Here is a 26,965-nt window from a genome sequence, read left to right on the forward strand (position 1 = left end):
TGTGTCTGTCACATCTGAGTCTGGTTTTTATCATTGCTGTCTCTTTGTGTGATTTTCTTGCCTTTTCATGTGCATCATAATTTTTTCTCAAAAGCTGGACATCTTGTATAGAATGGAGACATTTACATCATTTTTTTCTCTCTGGAAATGGACCTGCTTTTTCTCCTGGTTGGCCTGTAGTGTGGGGGGTTTGTGTGAACCTAGGCAGGAGTTGGGCTGGGTTCCAGGTTTATTGTTGCTATGGTTACCCTCAGTGCACCATAGCCTTCAAATTCCTGTGGAAGTACCATGTGTTTTGGTGGGTTGCCTGCCTTTTGCACTGCACCTGGGGGAGGGTCTCTTTGCGTGTTGCTTTCTCCTCCTGTTCTGCTGTTCATGATACCTTGCTGCCCTTGTTAACTAGACAGTGAGGGGTGGCAAGGGGTAGAAATTCTCTGTTGCTCTGAGTAAGCCTCAGTGGTAGGCAGGCACCCTGTCCTTGGTTCTCAGAGATCGACTTCTTCCTTTCTTCTGTACTGTAGCAGCAGCTTTAAAAGCAACCACAATATTTAAGTAGTGATCACTATATGTGATATTTTGCAATATCTGCAACAACTTTGACGGGGCATGAAAATATCTGTGACTTTTGTTAGTGGTGGTGTTTTTGGTCACAGGTATTCTTAACACTATTGCTGTTTATTGTCTAATCCATAGTTAAAAGAAATGCTACTAAATTTCAGTTAGAAGTTAGTGAAATTAAGAAAATAAGAAATTCAAGTTCATAAGCTTCTGCTTTCCATCCATTGACTCTCTGGACTCCTAGTTAGGAGCCACCTAGCTTAGACTGACAGACAGACCTGGGATTTACTCCTGGCAGTCCTATCTCCTATGGGACATCAGGCAGTTTACTTCATCACGCTGAGCATGTGTTTCCACATTAGTAAATAGAAATAATAATAGCACTTACCTAATGAGGAGGTTACTATGAGATTTTAAAAATGGAGTGTCTGAAAAAGGTATGGAAATTCCTATTCTGTAGTACCATTTGATTAATAAATGTAAACTCTCTTTATAAGTCGATGTCAGGCCAAGGGCCCACCTGATAAATGGCAATGTTATAATAAAATCCTTCTGGTTGGGGTCCAAGAGGGATGTTGTGTCTTGTGTCACATTACACTCTGTGATGAAATGTCTTATGTCCTATCAGTGAATATATGCCATTAATTAAAAAAATACAAAAGAATGGGTCATTGTTCTCCTTACATAGAACTCGAGTTTCCTAATGGATTGTTGCAAAGAAAATAACCAGAATTACAAGTGTTTATTTATGTGAACGAGTGCGTGTGTGTGCTCACGTATGTATGCATGTATGTGCACAGGGGCCTGCCCAAAACCTGTGGGCCTCTTTGAGCCAATCCTTCAACAGGTATTTGGAAGGAAGGCAGAAGGTCACCGGGGTGAAGACGGGGAAAGAGAATCACAGGTGGTTGTGCTCAGCTCTTCTACTTTGTCCTTAACAAATTCACCCCCCTCCCTTCAAACCTGCAATCTCCATTCAGAGAAATGCATTCCGCCTTCTTTCAGTTCAGCAACTACTTAGCATGTTCTGGGCATGATGGCTGCAGTTCCTGCTCCTATTCACCTGCAGCTCATCAAAGTATCCCTTTTATCTAGATAGAGTATTATTCTGAGCAGAATTGCAGTTAATAGATGGCCTCTGTCTTGTTATGTTTCCAGGGATGTTTGAGTACCTCATATAGATTGGAGCCTGGGGAGTTGCTCACATAAGCTTGATGTTAATGTGTTTATATGTATGCTTATGGACACAAAGACACGCACACACCCCTGCACTGGTTGGCTGCACAGTCACGCGTTAGTATTTTCCTATACACACATAATAGTTGTCTGTTGCATTACTGTATAGCTGCTCTTGCTTTCCAAGGAACAGAGAGCCACAGCCTGTTTGGCACTCCCAGCAGAAGTGTAAGTACCACGACTTCTGTTTTATGAAGAATATAGAAGGGATCCAAGAGATCTCCTTTCAAAAGACATGATCAAACTGAAGGCCAGTGTGGTTAAGTGTCTTGACCAAAGTCACACAGCCAGTGAGTGGCAGGGCCGGGACATAAGTTAACTTTTCTGATTTCAAATCCTTTGTTCTTTCTAGTGTACCACACTTAATGATTCTATCCAAGAAAAAAGTATTGTGTATTTGGCTATGAATCAAGAGAGACCAGTTTGTGCTAAATTTGAGACCTATGACAATTATCATATGGTGTTTCAATGTGACATTTCAAAGCTACTGTTAGAGTATGAGGGGATCCAATAAATGACCACCTTTTCCCATCTGTCCTAACCAGCACCCTTTGAAAGAGAACTCACAGGATAAGGGATGGAAGATAGTAATAATAACTTGATGGAAAGAAATCTCATCTTTTTTGATAGACAAGCAGATACAACCCATTTCATACACGTTCTCAAGATAAACAATAACTTGTCCTCAAGTGAGAGACTTGACAGCACCTTTCGTCACGTGTAGTTCATCTTAAATTCCCCTGGCAGTTGGGATGCAATCTATGTTAGCCAGTCGCCTTTATCCAAAAGAAAAAGGAAACCTCTAGAATCTTTATGACAGGAGGTAGTTCTGCAACGGGGAGCAAGGCACCTGCCAAAGTTGGGCTCTTTCTCTCCCACGAGAACTGGGAGACAGGGTGCTATCTTCCTCTATGTTGACATTGCAAAGAGGTGGCTTCCAGGTCCTTGAGGGGACATTTCTGAGTTGTACAGGTGGCCAGAGGCTCACTTAGGTTTTAAAGAGATTTACATACATCTCAAAGGAGCAGAGAAAGAATTTGTGAGGACGAGTGTTCCATAGTAAATGCTCTAAGAGAAGGGGATTGGGGAGGCAGTCTTCTTCCCTTATTACACCAGAGAAAATTACGTTTTTTTCTGATTTGTATGCACCTTTACACGAGAAAAGAGCAGGTGAGCTACAACTGCACGGCTCCTTCCACCGACAGAAGGAGCAAGGGGCATAGAGGGAGGCCAGAGGTTACTGAGAAGGTGTCCCATGGTGGTGCCCAAGGACGGGATGATCCTCCAGTATCTTTAATGCTCCTTTTTGATGGATGTGGTTTTACTTACAGTTGTCCCTTGGTATCTGCAGTGGATTGTTTCTAGGACCCCCGCGGATGCCGAAATCTGTGGACACTCAAGTCCCCGATATAAAAAATTGTAGTATTTACATACAACGTACGCCCATCCTCTTGTATCCTTTAAATCATCTCTAGATTACTTATAATACCTAGTACAATGTAAATGCTATGTAAGTAGTAATACTGTATTGTTTTTAATTTGTATTTTTTATTCTTATGTTTTTTATTGTCTTAAAAAAATATTTTCAATCCCCAGTTGGTTGACTCTGTGGATATGGAATCCACAAATACAGAGGGCTGACTGTATATATGAATGTTATGCTTTGGGTTAAAAGAATTTTTAATTTAGCTTTCCTAAGTACAATAGAGCATGTGTCTGAATCCAGAAAATTGACAATAACTCTCCTAAATGGCTAGTTCCTTTCCTGTGCTGACTTAGCTTAGCCAACCAATTCATCAGTCCCTCAGCCTGTCTTCTGAGACCTTGCTACGGGCCCAGCACATACCGGACCCTGTGGGATGGGCAAAAATGGAGATCAGTGAAGTGTAGAATTACTCTCCTCATCAACCCCAAGTCCCAGGTCAACCATGAAAGAGGGTGAATTAAGCTCCGGGCCACCAGCAGATGCCAAGTGAATGGCTACAGGCAAACAGCTTTTAATGCTTCATATTAGGAGTTGTTATAATTTGTTGGTGAATCCAGTCTCTTTCTGCTTTTCTAATTGTTTGTTTAGAGCTGATCCTTGATTATATCGTTTAGCGTTGTAGATTTTATCTGAGCCAGGTGCAAAGGTCTATCAGCTGAAACATCTAGTAGGTGAACTGTTCCCCTGGGTATGGCTCCACAGCCAGCCCTGTAATGGTGCATAGTCTTCTGTGCAGAAACCCGATTTTACTGGGAAGTCAGTGTCCCTCACTGAGGCCACAGGCTGGATCACTCAGATGACTGGCGTCTTAGCTTTGCGGTTTATGTTTCAGTGGTGCTGTGGACCACAAATTGTGGTCCCCCAAAGTCCATATATTAGAAGTTTAATTCCCACTGTAACTGTTGAGGGTGGGAAATCTCATTATGACAATTAAAAAGCAGGGCCTTGAAGAGGTTATTAAGTTGATGGCTTAATGGTGGTCATGGGTGTGGTTCTGAGGGCTTTAAAAGGAGACCACATAAGCGTTTCTCTCTCTCTGCTCCATCATTTTCTGCCATGTGAGACCCTTGCATTGCTGTAGAGAAGAACTTCACCAGCTGTGTTCCCTGGACTTTGGACTTCCTAGCTTCTGAAACTGTAATCAATAATTTTTTTCTTCTTATAAATTACCCAGTTCTAGGTATTCGTTATAAGCAACAGAAAAAGACCAATATAGAAAATTGGTACCAGAGAAGTGGGGTGTTGCTTACAACAAATACTTGAAAATGTGGCAGTGGTTTTGGAACTGGATGTTGAGGAGAGGCTGGAAGAATTTGGAACAGCAGCCTAGAAAAAGCCTAGCTGCTGGTGGGAGTTTAGAAGACAAGAAAACCAGAGAAAATTTGGAACATTTTAGAAACTGGTAAACTGGTGGTGACCAGAATGCTCACAGAAATAGCCTGTAAAAGCCATTCTGAGGTCTCAGATAGAAATACGAAGGAGTTTATTGGAAACTGGGGCAAAGATCACCCTTGTTAAGAACTTGCAAGGAACTTGGCTGCATTGTGTTCATTCCCAAAAGTTTTATGGAATATGGAACTTCAAGGTGCTGACCCAGGGTATTTGGTGGAAGAAATTTCTAAGCAGCAAAGCATTAAGGAAGCTGCAGGGCTTAACAGCCCATGCTGAATTATAGCAGAAAAGGCACAACATAAAGCCAGAACATATAATTATAAGTGAAGCAGAGCATAAAGGTTTGGAAAATTTGTAGCCTGGCCATGTGGTAGAGAAGCAGAGAGCATTTTCAGGAGAAAAGTGAAATGGTGCTGAGAAAACTAGCACAAAAAAAAGGGATTATCAAGAGAAGGGGGAAAAGGCCCTGAAGGCATTGCAGAAGGCTCTGGGGCCAACCCTTCCAACACAGGCCCAGAGGCCTAGGGAGACAAAATGGTCTTGGGGAACAGGCCCGAGTCACCCTCCACAGGCTCGCTGCCCAGGGCCACCTCAGGAAGATGTTTCCAGCACCAGCACCCCAGTAGCTTTGGCGGCTCCAGCTGTGCTAAATTGGCCCCAGGTGTGGCTGGACTTGCAGCTTTGGAAAATACAAGCCAAAAGCCTTAGTAGCAGCCATGTGGTGTTAGGTCGGCAGGCTCACAGGATGCCAGAGCTGTGAAGGCTTGGGAGCCTCCACCCTGATTTCAAAGGATGTACGAAAAGCCTGGGGAACCAGGAGGAGATCTGTTGCCAGGGTGGATTTACTGAACAGAGCCTTTGTTAGAGCAATGAGGAATGTGGGGTCTGAGATGCAGCAGAAAAACCCCACCAAGGCCATGCCTAGTGGAGCCATGGGAGCAGGATTGCCATGGAGACCCTAGAATTGTGGAGCTACCAGTATGCATGACCAGTGTGTGAGAGCTGACGCATGGCCAAAGACCAGGAAAACCACAGGAGTGGAGCTACCCAAGGATTTTGGGACCCAACCCCTGCACCAGCATGCAGAGGATGTCAAACATGGAGTCAAGGTACACGATTCGCCAGCTTTGAGATTTAATGCCTGCCCTGCTCGGTTTCGGACTTGCTTAGGACCTTTTACCCCATTCTTTTGGCCTATTTGTCCCTTTTTGAACAGAAATATGTGCCCTGTGTTTGCCCCACCATTGTGTCTTGGAAGTAGATAACTTGTTTTGATTTTTCAGATGGGATTTCGAACTTTGGACTTTTCGAGTTGAAACAAGTTAAGACTTTAGGGATGGGATAAATGTATTTATCTCTGAGAAGGACATAAACTTTGGGGGTCATGGGCAGAATGCTGTGGACTGATTGAATTGTGTCCACCAAAGCCCATATATTAGAAAGAATTCCTACTGTAACTGTTGAGGGTGAGAAATCCTATTATGATATTTGAAAGGCATGGCCTTGAAGAGGTTAAGTTGATGGTTTAATAGTGGTAAGGGGCATGGTTCTGAGGGCTTTAAAAGGAGAGCACATGAGAGTCTCTTCTCTCTGCTCCGTGAGTTTCTGCCATATGAGACCCCTGCATTGCTATAAAGCCACCACCAAAGAAGACCCTCACCAGATGTGTTCCCTGGACTTTAGACTTCCCAGCCTATGAAACTGTAAGCAATAAATTTTATTTTCTTATAAATTACCCAGTTCCAGATATTTTGTTATAAGCAACAGAAATGGACTAGTACAGGTAGCTTGTTGGTGAGCCCTACATTGGGGTAGCCTGGGGAAGAACCAAGTGCCAGTGGTGCTTTCTGTGCGAATAGGTTTTGTGGATTTGAAACTACCTAGGTGTCCTTTAGGATGCAAGCTTCTCTTCGGATACTGTCTTAAGTCAGTTTAGGCTGCTACAACAAACACCATAGACTAGGTTGCTTAAACAATAGCAATTTCTTACAGTTCTGGAGGCTGAGCTCAGGGTTCCAGCATGGCTGGGTTTTGGTGAGGGCTTCCTCCTGACTTGCAGATGGCTGCCTTCTCACTGGGTCTTCACATGGTGGAGAGAGACAGAGCTCTGGTCTCCTCTTATAAGGGCACTAATCTCACCATGGGGCTCCACCCTCATGACCTCATCTAAACCTAAGTACCTCCCGAAGGCCCCACTTCCAAATACCATCACGTTAGGAAGGGCTTCAACATATGAATTTTGGGGGGACACAAACATGCAGCCCATAGCAGAATTTTTCAGTTGAAGCTAAAAAACAATTCCAAATATATTTTCTTCTTGGGCAGATTCATCTAGTATACAGTGATATGGCTTTGCCAGTGATAAAAATATTAGAAGTTTGGAAATACCAGTCATAGTCACTGTCTCAAGCTCCGTAAGTGACCTCATTTCTGCCACCTTGTCTCATCTTATCTCTTAGATTTACCCTTCCCTTTGCAACCTTCTCCATAATCCAGCAGGACCCTGCTCAGCTATGGCTGGTGACTGATGCTCAGGCCATGCAAATAGTTTGAATATCATCCCTGGGACCGGCAAAGGAGATGTTGTTCACTATAAGGCAGGGGGAAAAGCTGGGAAGAAGGCTGTAACCTATTAAGCTATACGCAGACATATCAGAACTGTATATACCAAAGGACATAACTTCCAAGATGATAGGGCTGGTTTATAGTGACTTGGGTCCTGCAGGCCTGGAAGTGGACCAGAGAGAATAATATTTGATTAGGTGTGAGGGTATGAGTCTCCCCTCCACTGCCTTATTTCCAGGAGTCAGCACAACGGCTACATTTTGAGGTAAACTTTGATGCAGCAACAGGTAACTAAAACTAGGTTTCTGCTAGCTGGGGTGGGAAGACCCTCTAAAATAGAGGGCATCAAGCAGAGTACTCAGAAGGGAATTGCCTCAGTAGAAGTGACAAATTAGTCCTAGAACAAAGACGTTCTGGATCTACCTTAACAATGCTTAACATCAAGCTTCAGAAGGAACAAACGAATCTTAAGTTACTTAACTGCATCTCAGAAAAAAGCCCAACAATAGTTAAAGGAGTACAACAAAATCTAGCCACCAACAGTACAATGTCTAGTGTCAAAACAAAAGTACTGAGCATGCAAAGAAGCAGGGTAATATTACCCACAATCTGGAGAAAAATCAATCAACATAAATAGACCAAGAAATGACATTCATGATAGAAGTGTAGATAAAGAAGTCAAAAACTATAAATTAATAATTAAGCTACTATTAATAGGATTGTTTGTGAAGAATAAATGAGTTACTATATGTAAAGTGCTTACAACGGTGTTTGGCTTATAGTAAATAGTATCTAAGTGTTAGCTATTTTTATTATCACTATGATGATTATTACTGTTCACCTCTCCAGGCCTTAGTTTTCCTATCTACGAAGGGGAACTCTTAAGGTTTTTCTAACCCTAAACTCTTATTAATATCCCATTTGCATAGCTGCTTTCTTAGCACTGAGGAATGTGACACTTGAGACATGCTACTTGAGACTGTGGCAAACCCACACTTGTTTAGCAAGGTCATGGTGACCCAGAGAATTGACTGGGGGTGGGGGGAGTCTTTTTGCTTTTCCTGGGACTGGAGACCAGTACAAGTCTATATTTCCCAGCATAACAGCCACTGTTTATAAGTAACGGAATCCTCTCCTCCTGTCTTTGGTCATGCTGGGGGTCTCTTCTGCTGCCCTTTTCTTGCACTTTGGTTTTTTTCTTCTTTCTTGTTTCTCCCCTTCCCTCTGTCTTGGCCTGGCTCTTTAGGAATCTTTTCCATTTAACCAGAGAAGAAAGGGTGTCCCAGGCCCTCTTACTTGATCACAGGGGAAGACAGGAATGAATCTTGTTGTGACTTCCCCCAGCCCGCCCGAGACCAGCCACATCCTTCTTGCAGCCTCTACATGCACCGGACGCTCTGCGCATGCTGCTGGCTGGCCTTTGTTCTGCTCTTCCACACCTGGCCCAGATTCGCCTAGATAAGTGCCTGCTCAGGCCACCACGTTCAGCTGAATCCTCGTGATTGATGACTAGGCCAGTTAAATCCTGCATCTGTGTACAACCTTTCAGTTCACAGCAGTACCTAGCACTGTGACAGTTTCTACGTGATCACTACCCCCGCCGTGTAAGTCACTGAGGCTGACCTCTGTGTCTGCCTTGCTCCCCGATGTAGGCCCCAGTGCTCAGCACAGGGCTGGGCATGTGTTGCATGAAGGCCTGGGGCATGAATGAATGAGGGAATGGGTAGTGGATGCTGCTCCAAGAGCAGTGTGACACGTGTCCCACTGGGCAGGGTTACAGCCCAGGTGCCAGGGAAGGCCCACATCTCTCTCTGCCCTGAACCTGTCCTCTAACAGTCTCATCTTCTGGAGTAGATTCCTTGCTTTGCTCCTGTGCTGTGTGCATGAGTCCTATAAATCCTGACTACTCAGCACATGGCAGAGGGTGGCACTTGATGCTGTTTAATTAACATGTCTGTTGGGATGGATTGGAGTGCGTGGCCTCCAAGATTCACGCCTGTGGCCACTGTCAGCCTCTTCATCTCCCTGTGACTTCTTTTACCCTCCTGGAAGCCTCAGTTCTAATCTATGAGCACCACCCCAATTGTGGGTGGGCCTTTGGACAGCCCTGGGGGCGACTGTCAAAGCCTTCTGTGCTTTGGTTTTAGACTTTTGCTCGCCCTGGATTACCCTCCTCCTCTCCCTGAGGAATTCAGGGCATCTTATAGCCAACTTTTCCTCCATGACCCTTTTCCTGGTCAGCCAGCCACAGCACCCAGGTGTCCCATTCCATCTCAGGTGGGTTTCCACGGTGCTCTGTTTCCTGCCCCCAAGGTGGTAGATTGGCACCAGGTGGCCCCTGGTTCTCACCTGGCTCTTGGGGCCCCTAGCAATGGAGTGCCCATGATGAAGTCACCTCATTGAGGGTCCACAACTAAAGACTGGCCTTGGATCCCCAGGAGATCTTTTTTCTTCCTAGGAGCCCCAGGCTCTGGTGCCAGGAATAAAGGTGACAGACATCTTTGGGGAAGAATTCATTGTCTTTCCTTAGGAATCCTTTCTGCCAGGGCATTGTCAGAGCTATCCACTGATGCCTCTCCCCAGAGTTTTGGGGAGATGTATTAGTCCATTTCCATTGCTTATAACAAAGTATCTGAAACTGGATGATTTATAAAGAAAAACAACATTTATTGCTTACAGTTTCCGAGGCTGGGAAGTCCAAAGTCCATCTGGTGCTGGTGATAGTGACCCAGGGGTCTCACACTGCAAGATGGTGGAAGCAGAGAGAGCAGAAAAAGAGAAAGACAGACTCTCTTCTTTTAAAGCCCTCAGAACCATGCCCTGACCACCATTTTTAATCCATTCACTATGGCATGGTCCTACAATCCAATCACCTCTTCAAGGCTCCACCTTTCAATTACTGTAATGGGATTTCCCACCCTCTTAACAGTCACAGTGGGGGCTAAGTTTCTAATACATAAAACTTGAGGGACACAATTCAAGCTCCAGAGAGTTTTAGGGGGACATAATTCAATCCACCACAGGAGATCAGTTGGTCGCCTACCATAGTGGTTCATGGGTTCCAGCAAGAAGGATGTGCACCCTTCTGCCCCCTCCACTCCACCCCAGGCATTCTGGGTCATGCCCCAGAGCCCTTTAATAGTGCATGTGGTTGATATGGAAAACTTCAGAATTCCACGATACTAGTTATTGTCACTGGCTGAAAAGGGGGGAGGTTTCCAGTTAGAAGAGGGCAGCTCATGCTTTTATAGGTAGAGAAAACTTCCTGGGTTGTAGAGCAACAGCCGAGGAGTTTTCATTGTTCAGCCGTAAAGAGAATGGTTCTCAGTAAGAAAGAGCTTTCTGTCCCTGGAAGATGGTCAACTCCGTTGCTGGTGCCTCTGGGCATCCCTGCCAGGAGAGAGGCCAGCAGCTGGGCCAAGCAATTTCTTAATGTTTGGGATTTTAGAATTGAAAAATCTTTCAAGTCAACACCTGTGCCCAGTGCCTTACATGATGGCCTTTTTCATCCTCAGTGAGTCTGTGTTAGGAGCAACTGCGCCCCGTTTTCCAGGCTTTGAATCCAGAATGCTTGGGTTTAGCCCAGGCATCACTCAGCCCCTCCTTCCTCCTCCAGCCAGCCGCAGCAAGTTAGCTTATCTCAGGTTCCTTCTCTTCCGAGTTGGGCTGAACACAGGAGGTCCTGGGATTGGCCCAGGGGATCACCTCAGCTCTCAGCCCCAGGACTGAGTCACAGCTCAGTCAAGCCTGGCTGCTGACGACACAGGACACAGCCGAGGGCCCCCTCAGGGGGACGCCAGACAGCACAGGATCAGAAGCTCCAGGACTTTGGGATTCCAGTTCAGTTTATAAGCCTAGGAGTGAAATGTGATCTAGTGAGTGTTTTCTTCTCACTGCTTGTTTGGAAAAGTTTCCCCTGCGCGTCTGGCCTTCCCCGAGGTGGCAGCCGCAGGATCCTGCTGATCAGAGCCGACTCGGGGCCACCTCCAGCCTGCTCTGCCCCCGGTTCATCATCTGTAGAATGAAGGCTTTGGACTGTCGCCCTGGTTCAGAGGTTCCCGGTGTCTGGAACAGAGCCTGCCCGTGAGTCAAGGAAGCAGGCGGCTGCTCCCATCACAGGGACCCAGCACCGGGGCCGGTGCTGAGACACTGCGAATCGCAATGTGGTCAACACGGCTTCCGGGTTGAAGAAACGGAGGCCGAGGGCAGAAGCTCAAGGACGTGCTCAGGCCCCATTGCTGGTGAAGAGCAGGGCCGAGGTCAGCAGCCAGGCCGGGAGGTCTCCCCAGGCTGCCCCTTACAGCCGGTTCTGTACGGCCACCCTCCTCCGAGGCTCCGCTATTATATGTCAGTCTAGATTGTTGAAGTAAATATATGCCTTCGGCTCCGGGAAGGAAAATCAGAAGGGTGGCCCAAGGGGTCACACCCCCAGGAAGGCTTAGGCAGGGATTCATGACGGGCTGGCACAAGGGCCCGGCGGGCCATGAAAGCGGCCGAGGCGCCGGCGCCCAGCGAGGCCCCCTCGCGCCGCCCCGCTGGCCCCGCCCCCGCCCCGCTGGCCCCGCCCCCTCCCCGCCCCCGTGGCCGAGCCGCGCGGACTGCGGGCAGCGGGCCTGGTGTTTGCATACAAAGGCGGCCACGCGCGGCGCCGCTCGGTGAGTACCCACCTCCCGCCTCCCGTCGCCGACGCCGACGCCGCCCGGCCCGCCAAGCCCCGGCCTCCGCCGTGCCAGGCCTGCAGCCTCCGGCGGGGTGGGACGGGACGGTTCGCGGCCCGGAGGCACTGGGGGTTCGGGGCGAGGCCGGGGCTCGGCCAGGGGACCCGAAGACCGGCGACCGAGCTCTGTCCCCGCGGTCCTTTCCGGCAAGTGGTTCGGGGGAGGGAGGCGGAGAAACAGGCCCGGGAGGCCGGGCGGGCCGCGCCAGCATCCCTCGGGCCTTCCCTTTCGGAGCGCGCCCGGCCGGGCTGACCTTGGGCGCCGCGGCGGAGCTGTTGTGTCAGCTGCTGTTGTGTCCGGGGAATGGAAACCTTCCCCTCGGGAGTCAGGATTCCAGCTTTGCCGCTGAGGAGACTGAGGCTCAGGGAGGTTGACCGATGTGCCCGAGGTCACACAGCCGCTGGGTGGCCGGACAGGCTGAGCCCAGGTTGGAATCCAGCTTCTCAGATTACGGATCTCCTGTGCCAGGCCTCTGTGGGTTAGGCCTAGTTAGTTATCAGCTGCCCTTGCAAATGATTTTATTTTGGGAAAGGCCAGGAAAATATAGGATGAAAAGTAATGTTTTGGAGATAACTTTTAAATGCCATGGTGCTAGAGTGTAGGTAACTGGTTAATTTGTGTGGTTAGAAGTTGATGGAGAAAGATGTCAGTCTTATTTTTGACCACTAAGCAGGCAGCTTGAACTAAAACAACTGGCAGCATTGATCTGGAGAGTTTTAGAACCCAGTAGTTTCCTACAGGATAGAAGAAGTGTTTTGGAAAGATGAGCTTGTAACAGTTTTTTTATTGGGGGGGTGTGGTATGGTGGTATAGTGGCAGTGATTGTGAAATTTACTGTTTATCCTTTTTCCATAGCTTGGGTCTTATGAATGAAAGTAAGCATTTGAGGAATGTGTAGTAATTGAGAAATACGTACATCCACACGTGAACCCTTTCTTCCCACAGAAATGTTGAAAGGCTTAAGAGTTTGTCTTATGGGTTTGTATTCTGATAATGCTTCATGTTGGCTGACATCTGTGTTATTACCAAGCGTTTTTGTGTTTGGGTGTGTGTTCTGGGGCTTATCCCTGATTGTATGTGGAGCTGCATGGCCTTGTGGAGCCTGGCTTTGAGAGAGCCCTGGCCGGGGCGGGAGGCCTGGGCTCTCTAGTCTTGGTTGGACCTTGGCCGTTGTGGGACCCTTTGTGAGCTCTTCTGCCATCCCAGGTGTCAGCCACTAATGGTCTTGTCACTTTAGTCTTGTTGCATGGGAGAGAAGCTGGGGGTTCAGGTGAGGCACCGAAGGAATTCCTGGTTCTGGGGGAGACCTGGGAAGTGGCTGAGGAGGAGTCTGCCCTGGCTGGGGTGGGGATGGTGGCCTGGCCTGGCCAGGTGAGAAGGAAGTCTGTGGGCCCTGCTCTTTGATTGGTCAGCTGCACTCAGGTCCCTGGGCCAGAGGGAAGGGGAGGGTCAGAGGGAAGGGGAGGGTCAGGAGATGGAAGAGGAGGGTAAGGAGATGGAAGAGAAGGGTCAGAGGGGAGGGGAGGGTCAGGAGATGGAGGGGGTGTCAGGAGATGGAAGGGGAGGGTCAGGAGATGGGGAGGGTCAGGGGATGGAAGGGCAGGGTCAGAGGGAAGGGGAGGGTCAGGAGATGGAGGGGGTGTCAGGAGATGGAAGGGGAGGGTCAGGAGATGGGGAGGGTCAGGAGATGGGGAGGGTCAGGGGATGGAAGGGGAGGGTCAGGGGATGGAAGGGGAGGGTCAGGAGATGGAGGGGAGGGTCAGCAAGTGGAAAGATATTTGAGAAGAAGGGCCAGAGGCTGCTGAGAGGAGCTGAGGCCAGTATGAACTTGGCTTTGTTGTTATACTGACCACTTATAAGTGAGGCCCATGGTGGGGGTGGGCAGGTTTACACTGATGGGAGCAGTTTTTGGAGCACTTTGAGAAACATCCAGAAGGTGATGGTCCAGCCAGGACACTGAGGCTGGTGGTTTGACTGTTTGTACTTGAACTTCCTCAGTGGTTAACAGGGGCGTGGGAGCTTAGAGCTGTTGAGAGGTACTGAGGAGGAAGGCCCTGTAATTGTCGCTGTCAGCTTTGGGGCGAGTACCTGGGAAGGGTGAAGGCATGCTTTTTACACTTTATTGAACCCTGGTACAATTTATTTTATTGTAAGACCGTTCACTTAAAATCAGAATGGCATTTGGGGGGTGGGAGGAGGGTCGGGCAAAGCCCAAACATGCCCTTCAGTAATTTTACAGGTTCTTAATTTATAAAAGGCCCCAAGTGCCTATTTGCTGGCTGTTTCTGAAATGTTAGTTTTGTAAGCTGTGGGTGAGGGTCTGGAGAGTGAGGGACCCACACCTGCTTTGGTGCTGAGGGGACACTGGCCCAGGCTTCTTGATCAGAGATCTGGAGGGGATCTGCCCCCAAGGGAGCCCACTCTTGGCCTTGGGGCTGCTGGCCAGGAGCTTGTGCCTGACCCTCCTCCCTGGGTCCCCTTTCCACTGCCTTCCTCCCTGTCCACTCACTTTTTATTCATCGAAGGAGCCCTGAGCAGTGGCTGGGGCGAGGCATGTGTGGCCGGAATATTTTGAGGAATAGGACGAGTTTCTGCCTGTAGAGTGCTCTGGGTCCAGGTTCAGGAATGGTTTTCACAATGCAGCTTGTGACCCCTGAGTCTTAAAATCAGTTTAGTAGGCCAACAGACATTTTAAAAAAGTGAAATAGGGGCCGGCCCTGTGGCTCACTTGGGAGAGTGGCACTGGTTGCGCTGAGGCTGCGGTTCGGATCCTATATAGGGATGGCCGGTGCTGAGCGTGGTGCAGCCAGCACTGAGCCAAGGGTTGCGATCCCCTTACTGGTCGGGGAAAAAAAAAAAGCGAAATAGAATAAAAAAGAAAGTATCAGAGTGCAACATACCAATCTTTAGTTAGGTCTTGTTTTGTACACCTTGTTTTAATTGTGGTGTGTGTGTGTGTGTGTACCTGTGTGTACAGAGCACAGAGCCTCAGGCTGACCAAGTTGAGCTCTTGTGTGTGTGTGTGTGTGTGTGTGTGTGTGTGTGTGTGTGTGTGTGTACGTACGTACCTGTGTGTGTGTGTGTACCTGTGTGTACAGAGCACAGAGCCTCAGGCTGACCAAGTTGAGCTCTTAGGGTGTTGGCCATGAGGGTTTGAGAGCCTGGCTGGCAGCCTGTCATGGCCTCTTTCCTGGGGTGTCCCTCATAAAAGGCCTTTCCACCCTTGGCAGAGCAGCGAGATTGACACGTGAGTGTTTTTCTTCCTGTGGGACTCATTCAGAAAAAGTTTGAAAAAATATTGATATAAACCATCTAGCTAATTGTTCTTGTAGAGTGAGAGAGTCAAGCAGTCTTTTTAAAACTGTATTTTATTGCCACATCTCTAAAATTGGGATACCTCACACGAAGCCATGTGGGTGGTATTTGTTTTTCTTCCTTGGTGTATTATATAATGGTGGGGCTTAGATTCTTTAAATCTGAGTCTGGACAAAAGCACCATCCTTGTAAGCAGACTGATGGAGATGACATATATGAATCTTACTTTTCCTGGTTCCTTTCTACTTTCTGTCCACAGGCCTGGGTTTCAGCCTCTGCTCTTTCATACCATTGCACATAGAATGTTTAGACTGAGCTTTTGGGTCGAGTTCACACTAGAGCCTGTATCCTGGCTTGTCTACAGTTGGGAATGGAGCATCGTTTTCACAGCCCAACCCTTTTGGGTTTTCACAGGGTCCATTTTTGGGCACAGTCAGGGCATAAACAAATGGCATTTGCGAAGCAGCAGGGTGTAGGGTTTTGCAGTGTAGGTGTCTGGCCCACGGGCACTCGTGTGTGCTGAGGGATGCATCAGGGTGGGGTGTGCCGGATCCACTGTCCCGCTGATGGAAGTGAATGGACAAGGACAAGGACAAGGAGAGGAGCAGGGAGCTTCTACACACCAGTGATCGTGGCTATACTTACCAATGGCTCTCTCAACTCAATGACCAAGTTTTGTGATTCTTGCAACAACTTAGTACATTGGCTGATGTTGGATGCTGGGGCTAGTTAGATCAAAGCTGCAGGCCATTAGAACAGAGACTTTGTTCTGTGCGGACTGCCTGTTTGCTCCTAAGTGTGAGGAGGTAATTTGCATTGGTTCACAAAGCCCTTCGTGATAGAGACACACCTGCCTGCCTTGTCAGCTGCCCCTGGAACGTGTCAGCAGCATGCACCCATGAGCCTTACTACTGGAAGCCCTACTGTCCCTTTCCCTCTGTCATCTTATGCACATGCACTCTCTGTTTGGTGAAGTCTTCTGCATTTGTGGATGCCACTAGGCTATATTTTTTTGGTTTATAAGAGACAAGCAGTGCGTGTTGTAGGATCCCGGGTGCTACCGCCCAACAAGGCACACTTCTGGACAACTGTTTTGGCAAAAGAATTTCCTGCCAGTGGACTCTGCACAATCTGCTAATGCTACCCACTCTTGGGGTGGCCTCTTTAGGTTCAGATTTTGGGCAAATGAAAATGAGTTACCACCCTAGTGAATGTAAACATGGCTTCTAATATTTCTGTATTTTTAAACCAATAACATTCTCTGCCTCTGTCTTTCTTGGGAAGGTGCAACTTAAACTGGTGATATGTACAAAGCACTGTCAGGCAAGAGACTTCATCAAAGTTCAGTTTTTATCTGGAGCCATTTGTGACAACAGGACTAGCACCTGGTTTTTATTTGGTGTGTGCACTTTGAAAAGTACTTTACATGTCCTACCTCACAATAATCCTACAAGGTGGGTACTACTGATGTCATGCCATTTTATATATGTGAAACTGAGATGCAAGAGGTTAGTAACCTGCCCATGGTCATGGGGTGAGTGGGAGGTGGAGCTGGGATTAGAACACCTGCAGAGCCTGCACTCACCTGCTGAGCTCTGTCATCTCCTAATAGGCAGTGCTCCTGAACATCCAGATAGTATTTGACCCTTTAATTGCTGGGGTGAGGTCTGGGTAGGGTTATCATTCAGAAATAGAAGTCACACAAGCAGAGCATTCTTTCTGACCAAGACACAAATTTGGACAGAGGGCTCTTGCAGGTATGTAGAGAGAGCATGACTTTAGGTCTTCTAAGGAAAACAAAAAAAAGTCCTGTCCTCAATGAGTTAAACAATTAAGAGCAAAAGGATCAGAACGTGAGCCTGTCGGGCTGTTTTGCTGAGCGTAGTGGTCTCGCTGTATCTTAGACGTCTCCATTTCCTACTGTCCAGGCCATTTGTGTTTCTTGGCAGGAACCTAAGAACATTCATCACCTGGGATTATAATATCTGGGCATTGCAAAATCTCAGCACTGGGAGAGCTGAGCAGTCATCCATCTATCTGACCTTCCAGCGAAAGCAGGAGTCTCCTCCCCACCCCAGGATCCCCTTCTGTCTGAGCAGTTTCAGTGACTGGGAGACTCTGAGACCGAGTGGACCAGAGTTATCCATCTCTTGCTCCCAGTTCTCTTAGATCATTAGAAATTGATGTTAAATAATACCTGCACGTGTGAAAAACAGAAACCAGACACCAACACTACGGGAAATATTTATGATGAAAACTAAATGTCTCCTCCCCCCCTTCCACATGCCTGGTTCCCAGGGGTGAGCCCTGTGGACTTTGTTTGGTATGTAACCGCAGAACTTTTTTGTGCATGTCAAAATACATGTAAATGTTAATTCCTGAAAAATGGGCTCCTATTATAAATATTTTTGCACCTTCTTTAATTCAATACATACCTTTTCATGTTAATATTTATGTAGTTACCCCTTTCCCCATTTTTTTTAACAGCCTCATAATATGCCATTATATGAATGGCCCATAATTTATTAAACCAGAATCCTATAGATATTTAAGTTATTTCTAATTTTCCCTCTTGCAATCAATGCTGCCATTACTGTCTTTGTGCGTGGATCTTACTGTATTTGTAGAATCCATTCTTAGCACTAGAATTGCTGGGATTTGCTAATTTGTGCCCAAAATGATAGACATTGCTGCAATGCTTACTCTGGTTTATGACTCCACTAGCAGTGCGTGATGAGTATCTGTTTTTCCCACTCTCATCTTGATGAGCACCAGTAGCAACAGGACCTTTGTGTCTTTATCCAGTGCTGGGCAGACGGCAGACCGCAGATTGGGACCTAGACATTGAGACATAGCCTTTTATGTGCTCAGAAGAGGGAGGTCAGGGTGGTGTGCAGGAGGCCCCAAAGCTGCCCCTTGTAAGGCTGACTGGGGAGCCAACAGCACTGTCCCTGGAGGAAGGGCATGATGGAGGGCAGTCACATAGCCATCCTCAGATGTCCTCAGATGGCTGAAGGGCCACTTGAGAATGAAGAATGAGACCTCATCTGGCTTCAAGGACCTGTGGGGAGAAACCACAGGGAGGCAGATTTTGACATACCCTTGAGGAATTATTGTCATAACTAAAATCCAAGTGGCTTGAATACTCCTAGTGATGGGGTGCTCACTCTTCCAAGGTGCATTCTAAAGTTTTCAGAAAGGTTATAAATGCCTGTTGGTATTCAATTGTTCAGTAACTGAGCCAGTTAAGGTAAGAGCCTTTAACCTTCTGGAGGACAAGAACTGATCTTACCTGGTGGCCCAACCCAGAGCCAGGCACGGAGTAAGCCCCTGTATGGTCTTTGCTGCGTAAAAGGAGGAAAGGATGTGTGTAAGATGGGTGAGTATTGGCTAGTCACTCACCTGTCCTCAGAGACAACTTCCAGGACGTTCAGGATAGACCAGGATAGATATTATCCATGAGGATCTCAACTATCCAGGTAAAATGTCTTTGCTCTTTTTCTTTGTTAACACAGAAGTAACCAGATAGCTTTCAGAACTGCAAGGTCCATTGGGCTTCCCTGACTTTTAGAGCTACAGAGAGAGCCCGAGTTGGTGGCAGGGCTCAGCAGAGTCCATGTGCCTGACCCAAGCACCTTTTGTTTACCTGTGTGCCACCTTGAGATGACAGAGACTATGGTCCATCTGCTGCTCCCTGGCTGACTGGCAAGCACAGTCATATCTCTGGAGAATCTAGACCAATTTCTAAATCAGACATCAGCTTAGGAAAATGAAGTACAACTATCAAAATGTACCACAATGGATAATTTTGGTCTCACCATGAGAGAAGTAAATGTATTTTCATATACTGTGTGTTACACCTTTCTGCATTATCTAATTTAGAGTATATATGTCCTGCCCATGTATGTAGATTGGCATGTCATGGCATGCAAGAGGCTTGCAGGATTGTCACAGAGTGGGTTGCATACTCCCCTGGATTCTAATCCTGCTTCTGCCTCTTACCTAGTATTGGGACCCTGAGCAAGTTACATAAACTCTAAAGTTTGGTTTTCTTCTCTGCAAAATAGGAAAATTCTATCCCTTGCATTGTTATGATAAGTAAAAAATTTTAACTCTACTATTAACACCATCTCGATAGTATACCAACCTTAATGGTATGTAAAATGGACTGAAAGGTTTGTGTTATCCTGGTTCACTGCTGTTATTATCTTTGCCTGTTGTTGTCAGTAAACTCAGTAAATATTGACAAGTCTCTAAGATGTGCTCAGAACCAAATCAGCTGGCATATTGGCACATCACAGTCAAATCTGTCAGTGTCTGTCGGCCTCAGGAGCAGTAGCCTGTTCTGTATCCTGTGCTGTAATCCTGCTGCTGCTAACAGGAACACAAGGAAGCCCCATTGTGAACTGAGATTGGGTTGGCTTTTGAATCAATAAGCTCCCCATGTGCCTTAAGCCCACAGGTGTCCCTTAACGCACCTGCTGAGAGGGCAGAAGTAACAAACAGAATGCATGTTTGCTCTCTGGGTATAGTTAGTGGGTTTTTGATATGCTCTCTCCAGGAAATGTTGAATCATTCTGAGGATGGGAGGGTGCCGGAGAAGGCTTCAGATCACAGACCGAATGCAGGAGGAACTTTTGACCTTCCTTAGTCCTTAAGGGCTGTGGGGGAAAGTTTTGAATAATGGCTTTTGACTTTATCTTCTTAGAGGCCTAGAGGAGGGTTAGCTGATGTGGTGTGGGTAGTTTTGAAGAGATCACATCCAAAGCCAGCACTGAGTCCTGCTTCTCTGGTCACTTGCTAGGGCACATAATGACAATAATAAGGGAGATTTTGCACTTGCTTTCCAGGGGCAAAGACCTTTTCAAGTTTATCGTGATGAGGCATGCTCTTTACCATAACCTGTTGGACTTGGTCAGAGCGGTTATGTTAATACCTTTCTCCCACATACACAACTGGTAAATGCTGGAGGAAGACAATTACATCCAGGCCTTCTGACCCCAAATTTGTGCCATTTCTGTTTTTCAAACTCTTGCCCTTATGTGCCATGGCCTGTTGGTTGGCAAGAAATGCCTTATGAGCCTGTTATTTAAACTCAGTTTGCGGTGAATTTTGTTTGGATGCCTTGTCTCGTGAACTTTATGCTCCTGGGAGAGAACAATTCCTGTTTGCTTATTAATTTCTTCTGATGTTTAAATTTTAGTACTTTTTCTCCTATGAGAAGGTGGTGGGTGCATCTTGGTATCTGCCTTTCTGGAATTTTGTGATGGGACCTCCCCACCCCCCCAAAAGAGTCTGGTTTCTTGCTTGGGATGAAGACTTGATATCTTGATGTTGCAAAGTTAGAGAACCATCAAATTCTTGAATTCCTTCTGCAACTTCTTTGCCAAGTGGTATTTAGACTCTGAGTGCTCCCATTGATGGGGAGCTCACTCTCTGTGGTCTAGTGAGCCAGTTCTCCTTACAAACATAGATTGTGCTTCCTGCCTTGGGTCTGAAACTGCCTCTCTATAATTCAGACTTTAGTTACAATCTGTGATGATCTTTCCAGCATTGAATACCCTGTGAACACGTGGTCAATGTTACTTGACATCAGAACTAGATGGTCGATAGCTGCTTTGCTAAAGCCACACAGCTGTTTTTTCTTTACCTGGGCCTTGCCCATTTATGCCAGTTTGGTCCACCTGGGATGGAGCAGGCAGCGCTTTGCAGGGGAGATGGGAGATGGGCGTGTATGCTAGGCTCCCTTACTCTCTGTGCCACTCACCTGTTGTGTTGCCCTGGACACCGTGCAACTCTGCTGCCTCTGGTTCCTCATCAGAAGTGGGGTAATTAATGGTAGCCCTGAGTGCTTCACAGGGTTGTTTAGATTTGGGTCCAAGTTGCTCACAGGATGTGCCCTGGGACTGCAAAGTGCCCTGGGATTTAGTAGTATTGTTTTAAGTGTTTTGAGCATAAACATTATGGGCCTTGGGAATCTGACCCTTGGTTTTCCAAGCCCATTTGAGTCTTCCTCGTGACAATCATATTATTCTCCCCTCCAGTAATTTTCCTGGGTGCTCTGCTATTCTGCAGCCAGGTAAGAAGCACTTCATTTAGGCCTGCACCTGTGGCTCCTCCGAGAGCCTCAGGAAAACAAGGATCAGTCTCAGGGGGTTGTACCAACAGACAAAAATTTAATGTCGAACAGGCAGTAGGATTCATTTTCTCAGAGAGCCCAAAATTCTATTTTGTTCTGGATGTTTTTTCAAAAATGAATCAAAGGTTTGCCTCTGCTAAAACTTGAGTGTAGCTCATCTGTATTCAGTGGTTCCTTTTTCATTTGCATAAAATACATTTCCTCATTTCTGTTCATGCAAGGACTTGACAACTCATCCCTCGTTAAAATACCAGGGCATCTCCCGCACTGTGTGGTGCATGACAGCCCTAGACCATCTGTGTCCTCCGGGGTAAGTGGACACCCCCCTCTGCAGGACAAATCTGTCTCCTCCTGCCTGCCACTACTCCCATCCTGGTTTTGCCAGAACGGTTACCAGAAGTAAATACACTGCTCTGGAGCGCTAATCCCTCCTCTGGGCATACATTTGTTTCAGTGTTAGGAGAGCAGGATGGGGCAGCTTTATCCCACATCCTCCATTTCCATGGTACCAATGGGAACGTGTTCTAAACCAATAATGCACTTTTCCTCTTGGAAGTCCATCACTGTATTTTAATTCAATTAAATTATTCAAGAAGTACCTAGCTTCATAGACAAATACATAAGGTTAGATTCCTGGTAAATGTTGTAGAATGTTGTCAAAGAAGACATGGGAAGTAGTCAAAAAAGACATGGTCATGTAGGACTGCCACCGTTTCCTGAGGCCTTATGATAAGAATGGAGAAACTATTCTTTCCTAGACAGTGTACCTTAGATAACGTTCTAGTTGAGAAAACTAGAAAGGGAATTAAAATCACTTTTATATGCCAAAACTGATTCCTGAATTGATCATTAAGGGGCTTGGCCTAAAATAATTTAAATTCCCATATTTATTTTTAATAATTGATGCTGTTCAAGTTGAACATGCTGTTTATTATTAATCCTGTAAATAGAATCCCAAGGGGATATACTGTTTCATTTTTATGTTCCTCTGTGTATTACCTATTTGGTCTAATGCATGCACTATAGTAGTTTCTAACCTAGGGAAGAATATCTGGAAAGATGGTGTTCCAGTAGGATGTAATAACCGCAGAAAATTAGTATTATTCCAGAAGCTTAACCTAGAAGATGCCACATTAAAAAAAAAGTATTTACATGTTTCTTAACCTTAGTGTTTCTGTGAAAATCCACAGCGTAGTTTAGAGAATCCCAATTTGGCCAAAGGGTTTTTGTGAAGAGTTCTCCTTCAAAAACTGTTGAATGTAGGTGTCGAAATCCTATTTCCAGTGGTAAACAAAACCGTGTCAGGTGAAGCATTTATTTCTTGCCAAATTTTGAGATTAAAGTCAATAGATTTAAAAGTAATTTGGTACGGGATAAATGAATGGCAGGTGTCTTAAAGCTGTTCAACTGGAAATTTAAGCATTCTGTTTTGTTCTGTGTAGGCTTTCCTTACGTTTTGTTGTTCTTGAGGTAATTAAGATACTTTCTTCTTCAAAACAACTGTCCCCTTCACTGCCTGATCACGGGTCTTAGCAAACACCGGGAAACTGAAGACAGTGACAGTAATGAGATTAACTGGCAGGTACAGGGAGATGATTTGATCTTGGGTTGGTTTTGTGTGGCTTCCTATTTTCAGGTAAATCAAATTAGCTTCTTCCCTAACTGAAGGAAGTAAAATTTGGGAATTTATGCCCAGCTGGCTTATTCTTGTGTTTTTAAAATATTCGCCCAGGATTTATTTAGAAGATAGCCTGGAAGAGGGCAGAGAAAGAAGGGCCCTGGTTGCCCCAACTTGCCTGCACTCCTCGGACAAGCAGGTGCCTGAGTTGACTGAGCCTCCTGGGGGGGGGGGATTGTCCCCTCCATCCCAAGCTGTCTTTCAAAGAAATTTTTTAACTAAATAATATTCACCTTCCTGAAATGAATTCTGGTTAATACAGTATTTGCCCTTCCTGCTTTTTTTAAAAAAATTTTTTAAAAATTTAATTGTAGTAAAATACACATAACATGAAATTTATCATGTTAACCATTTTTAAGTGTACGGTTCAGGCATTAAGTCCATGCACGTTGTTGTGTAGCTGTCACTAGCATCCGTCTCCAGAGCTTTTCGTCTTGCAGACTGGAGTGCCAGCCCAGTAAACAGTAACTCGCCATTTCCCCTTCTCCCATCCCCTGGTCATCACTGTTCTACTTTCTGTCTCTATGAGCTTGTCTACTGTAGGTAGCTCATCTAAGTGGAGTCATACATTATTCATCCTTTTGTGACTGGCTATTTTACTTGGCATGATGTCCTCAAGGTTCATCCATGTTGTAGCATGTGTCAGAATTTCCTTTTTAAGAATGAATAATATTCCATTGTATGGATAGACCCCATTTTGTTCATTCATTCTTCTGTCTGTGGACTCTTGGGTTGATTCCTCCTTTTCACTATTGTGTATAATGCTGCTATGAGCATGGGTGTGCAAATATCTTTTTGAGACCCAGCTTTCAATTCTTTTGGATATGTACCCAGAAGTGCAATTGTTGGATCATATGGTAATTCTATTTTTACTCTTTTGAGGAACTGCCATGCTGTTTTCCATAGCGGCTGTACCATTTTACATTCTCACCAATAGTGGGCAAGGGTTCCAGTTTCTCCACATCTTCTCCAACTCTTATTTTCTTTCTTTTCTTTTATTTTTTTATAGTAGCCATTCTAATAGGTGTGAGGTGATAATATTCTTTCTTTTAAAAAATTTCAGTACTCCGTTGTAAGGCAGCACCAGGGTATAGATGTTGAGGACAGTTCCTAGGAGCATATTGCCAAGTGGGATTCACGACCCTATCATTTGGTAAGAATTATTGACTGGATTTCCTGCTTTCACGTAGAGGTATTTTCAGATTTGCAAAGAAGTTATTCAATAGAGGGGCTAACTAAAGATATCAAAGCATCACTAATCAAAGCCAAAGATACAGCTGAAGATATCAAAGCACCTTCTGATTATTTGTGGTAGGAAAACACACCAGACCAAGCCAGTGCCACCCACAGTTGGAAGAGCACACTGGAAATCTGAGTTTGGCTCTGTCTTGGCCATGGGGGGAGCTTTTCCTAAGTCACTTCCCATTTTGGGGCTTATTTCTTTAAAATGAGGTTGTTAAAACCATGACTCACTCAGGAGCCTCCCAGCATCAGAATTCAAGATTTTTCGAGATGACCTCGAATTTGCTCACTGAAAAGGGAGAGGGGTGCTTTGTTCTTGAGGACAAGAGAGCAGAGCAACAATTAGTTTAAATTATTGAACACACCTTTTCAGTTGCTAAGAATTAAGGGAGGGCAGCCTTTGTCTTGGAATGGTTGGAGCTGGAATTGGACCTTGCAGGTCACCCAGGATGGTGTGCTCACTTTACAGATGGGAAACAAGGATGCGGAGATGTGCTAATACCATCCAGGTAGGAGCTTTCTCTTGCTCATGAAGAAAAAAATATCGACAGCAGCTTTTAGCTGAACTGGCCTGGGTTTGGGGCCTTCCTGCTGGGGAAGTGGTTTTGTGGTTCGATGATAAGCAAGCCTTGTACGTGAGGGGATGAAATTAGGAGAAACCGTGGGGGGACCTGAGCGGGGGCTTGACAAAGCCAAAATAGAGGTTGCTTCAGAATCTAAAGACTGGCCCTGTGATGTCGGGTGTCTACTTCATTGTGCTTTGGCTTATTCTCCATTTATCTCATCTGAAAGGCATCATCTGTCCAGGGATATTGTGAGAGTCACGTGAACATGCGATAATGCGTATGAAAGAAATTGTACAAAAATGCTTTGATACAGCTTGTCATAGCTGTAGAGTTAGAGGTTTGCCTCTCTCACTAAGCACAGTATGTGAAAACCTAAGTGTGAAATGGAGGGTGATGATTTCTTTTCTACAGTGATTCGCTGCAAGAAGTATTAAGGTTACAAAGAATCATTTTTTTAAATATTGTACATCTTTTCAGGAACCGCTACCCCCTTGTTGGTTAAATCCGCACCACTAGGCAGACTTAGACAATGCATGTTATGTTTGCGTAGATGTGACTTGTACTAGCAAGACAGGTGAATGTGGGAGCTGGGTGGCTCTGGCATTTGCTCATTTGGAAGGGAACGGGGGTCTGCACAGCTCCATCTTCACTGAAGTGCCCACCTGTTTCTCATCAGTTGAGAGAGGAAGCTTATCGGTCCAGAGAGCTTCATTTAAGATTGTAAAACAAGCCATTTAGGGTTTCTGGACTCTTATCTTTGTAGGTATCATTCATTCCTTTGAGGTCTCTGGCTGTCCTAAAGTGAAAGGGAGTCAGCGGTTCTGCCACCCCTGCATGCAGGCTCCTGACCCAGCAGCCTGCTGGAGCCTGACTCCTCAACTATGAGCGGGTGGACCAAACTCACTTCTGCCCACTGCGTAGGGCTTGAGGTGGGCCTTTTATAACTTGAAAGGACAAAGCTTGATCCTTGGCCTGAAAGGGAATAAAAGAAAAAAGCCAAAAAAACAAAAAAACTCTTCCTCTCACATTTGGTGTTTCACACAGCACTTCTGACACCAAATGTGTCAGTCTCTTCCACAACAAGCAATTCGCCAATTCTCTGTGGACACCAACTGGGTCCCCTACAATTCAATTTAGTTCTGACACTCTCTACCTGGAGTTATGGTCAGATCCCACAGGTTAAGGGCTCAGTCCCACAAGACTGTCCCCTACTTCATACACTGACTAACAGGCTATAAATCAGGGGTCCCACAACCCCCTGCTTGGGTATGATCATTTGCTAGAATGGTTCACAGAACTCAGGGAAATGATTTACTGAAAAGGATACAATTCAGGAACAGCCAAATGGAAGAGATGCATAGGACAGAGTAATGAGGGGTGCGGAGCTTCCATGCCCTGCCTGGGTGCACCACCCTCCCAGTACCAGAATGTATTCACCGACCCAGAAGCTCTCCAAGGGCCTTCCTGTAGGGTTTTTATGGGGGCTTTATTACATAGGCAAGATTGATGACATCATTAGCCATTGGTGATTAAACTCAATCTCCATCTTCTCTTTTCTGGAAGCCGGGGTGGTGGGATGGGATGGGCTGAAAGTACCAACTCTGTAATCACTTGGTTGGTTTCCCTGGCAACCAGCCCCCATTCTTCAAGAGCCACCTCATTAGCCTAAACTCAGGTATGGTTGAAAGAGGCTTATTATGAATAACAAAATATGCTCCTTTTACCGTTATTGCTTCTGAGCTTTCAAGGAGCTGTTTCAGCAACTATGGACAGAAACCAAATATAACAAAAGATACTACTATTGCTCTTATCACTTAGGAAATTACAAGGGTTTTAAGAGTGCTGGCCAAGACCTGGGGACAAGGACTGAAATATTTATTTCTTATTATATTATAATATCACAGCTTCACTGAATAATAGGAAAACCTTATTAGAACAACAGCAGAGCAAGAAAGTTCACAGAATCAACCTGTGTACACAGCAGGTTAGTCAGCAACAGGTGCATGCGCACTATGGCAGTTCCTGAAATCACTGTGACCTGGGTTGGGGGTGGGGTCAGTGTGGTCTCAG

At 46.0% G+C, this 26,965-nt stretch overlaps 1 protein-coding gene across 4 annotated transcripts in view; it reads left to right on the forward strand.

The window, feature by feature from the left end:
* The window catches only part of LPIN1 (lipin 1), a 95,208-nt gene that overhangs the window by 15,319 nt on the left and 52,924 nt on the right, over positions 1-26,965 (forward strand). Inside the window, exon 1 of one of the 4 annotated variants that reach the window (XM_063077889.1) lies at positions 11,819-11,892. The exons of 2 other annotated variants lie outside the window; for them this stretch is intronic. The gene's annotated coding sequence lies outside the window, so the exon portion shown is untranslated. Of the gene's footprint in view, positions 1-11,818; positions 11,893-11,941; positions 12,102-26,965 lie in introns of those variants that run through there. One more of the 4 variants, XM_063077890.1, reaches the window with a different exon arrangement.

Source organism: Cynocephalus volans, chromosome 14 (assembly GCF_027409185.1).
Source record: "Cynocephalus volans isolate mCynVol1 chromosome 14, mCynVol1.pri, whole genome shotgun sequence".
NCBI classification, from domain to species: domain Eukaryota; kingdom Metazoa; phylum Chordata; class Mammalia; order Dermoptera; family Cynocephalidae; genus Cynocephalus; species Cynocephalus volans.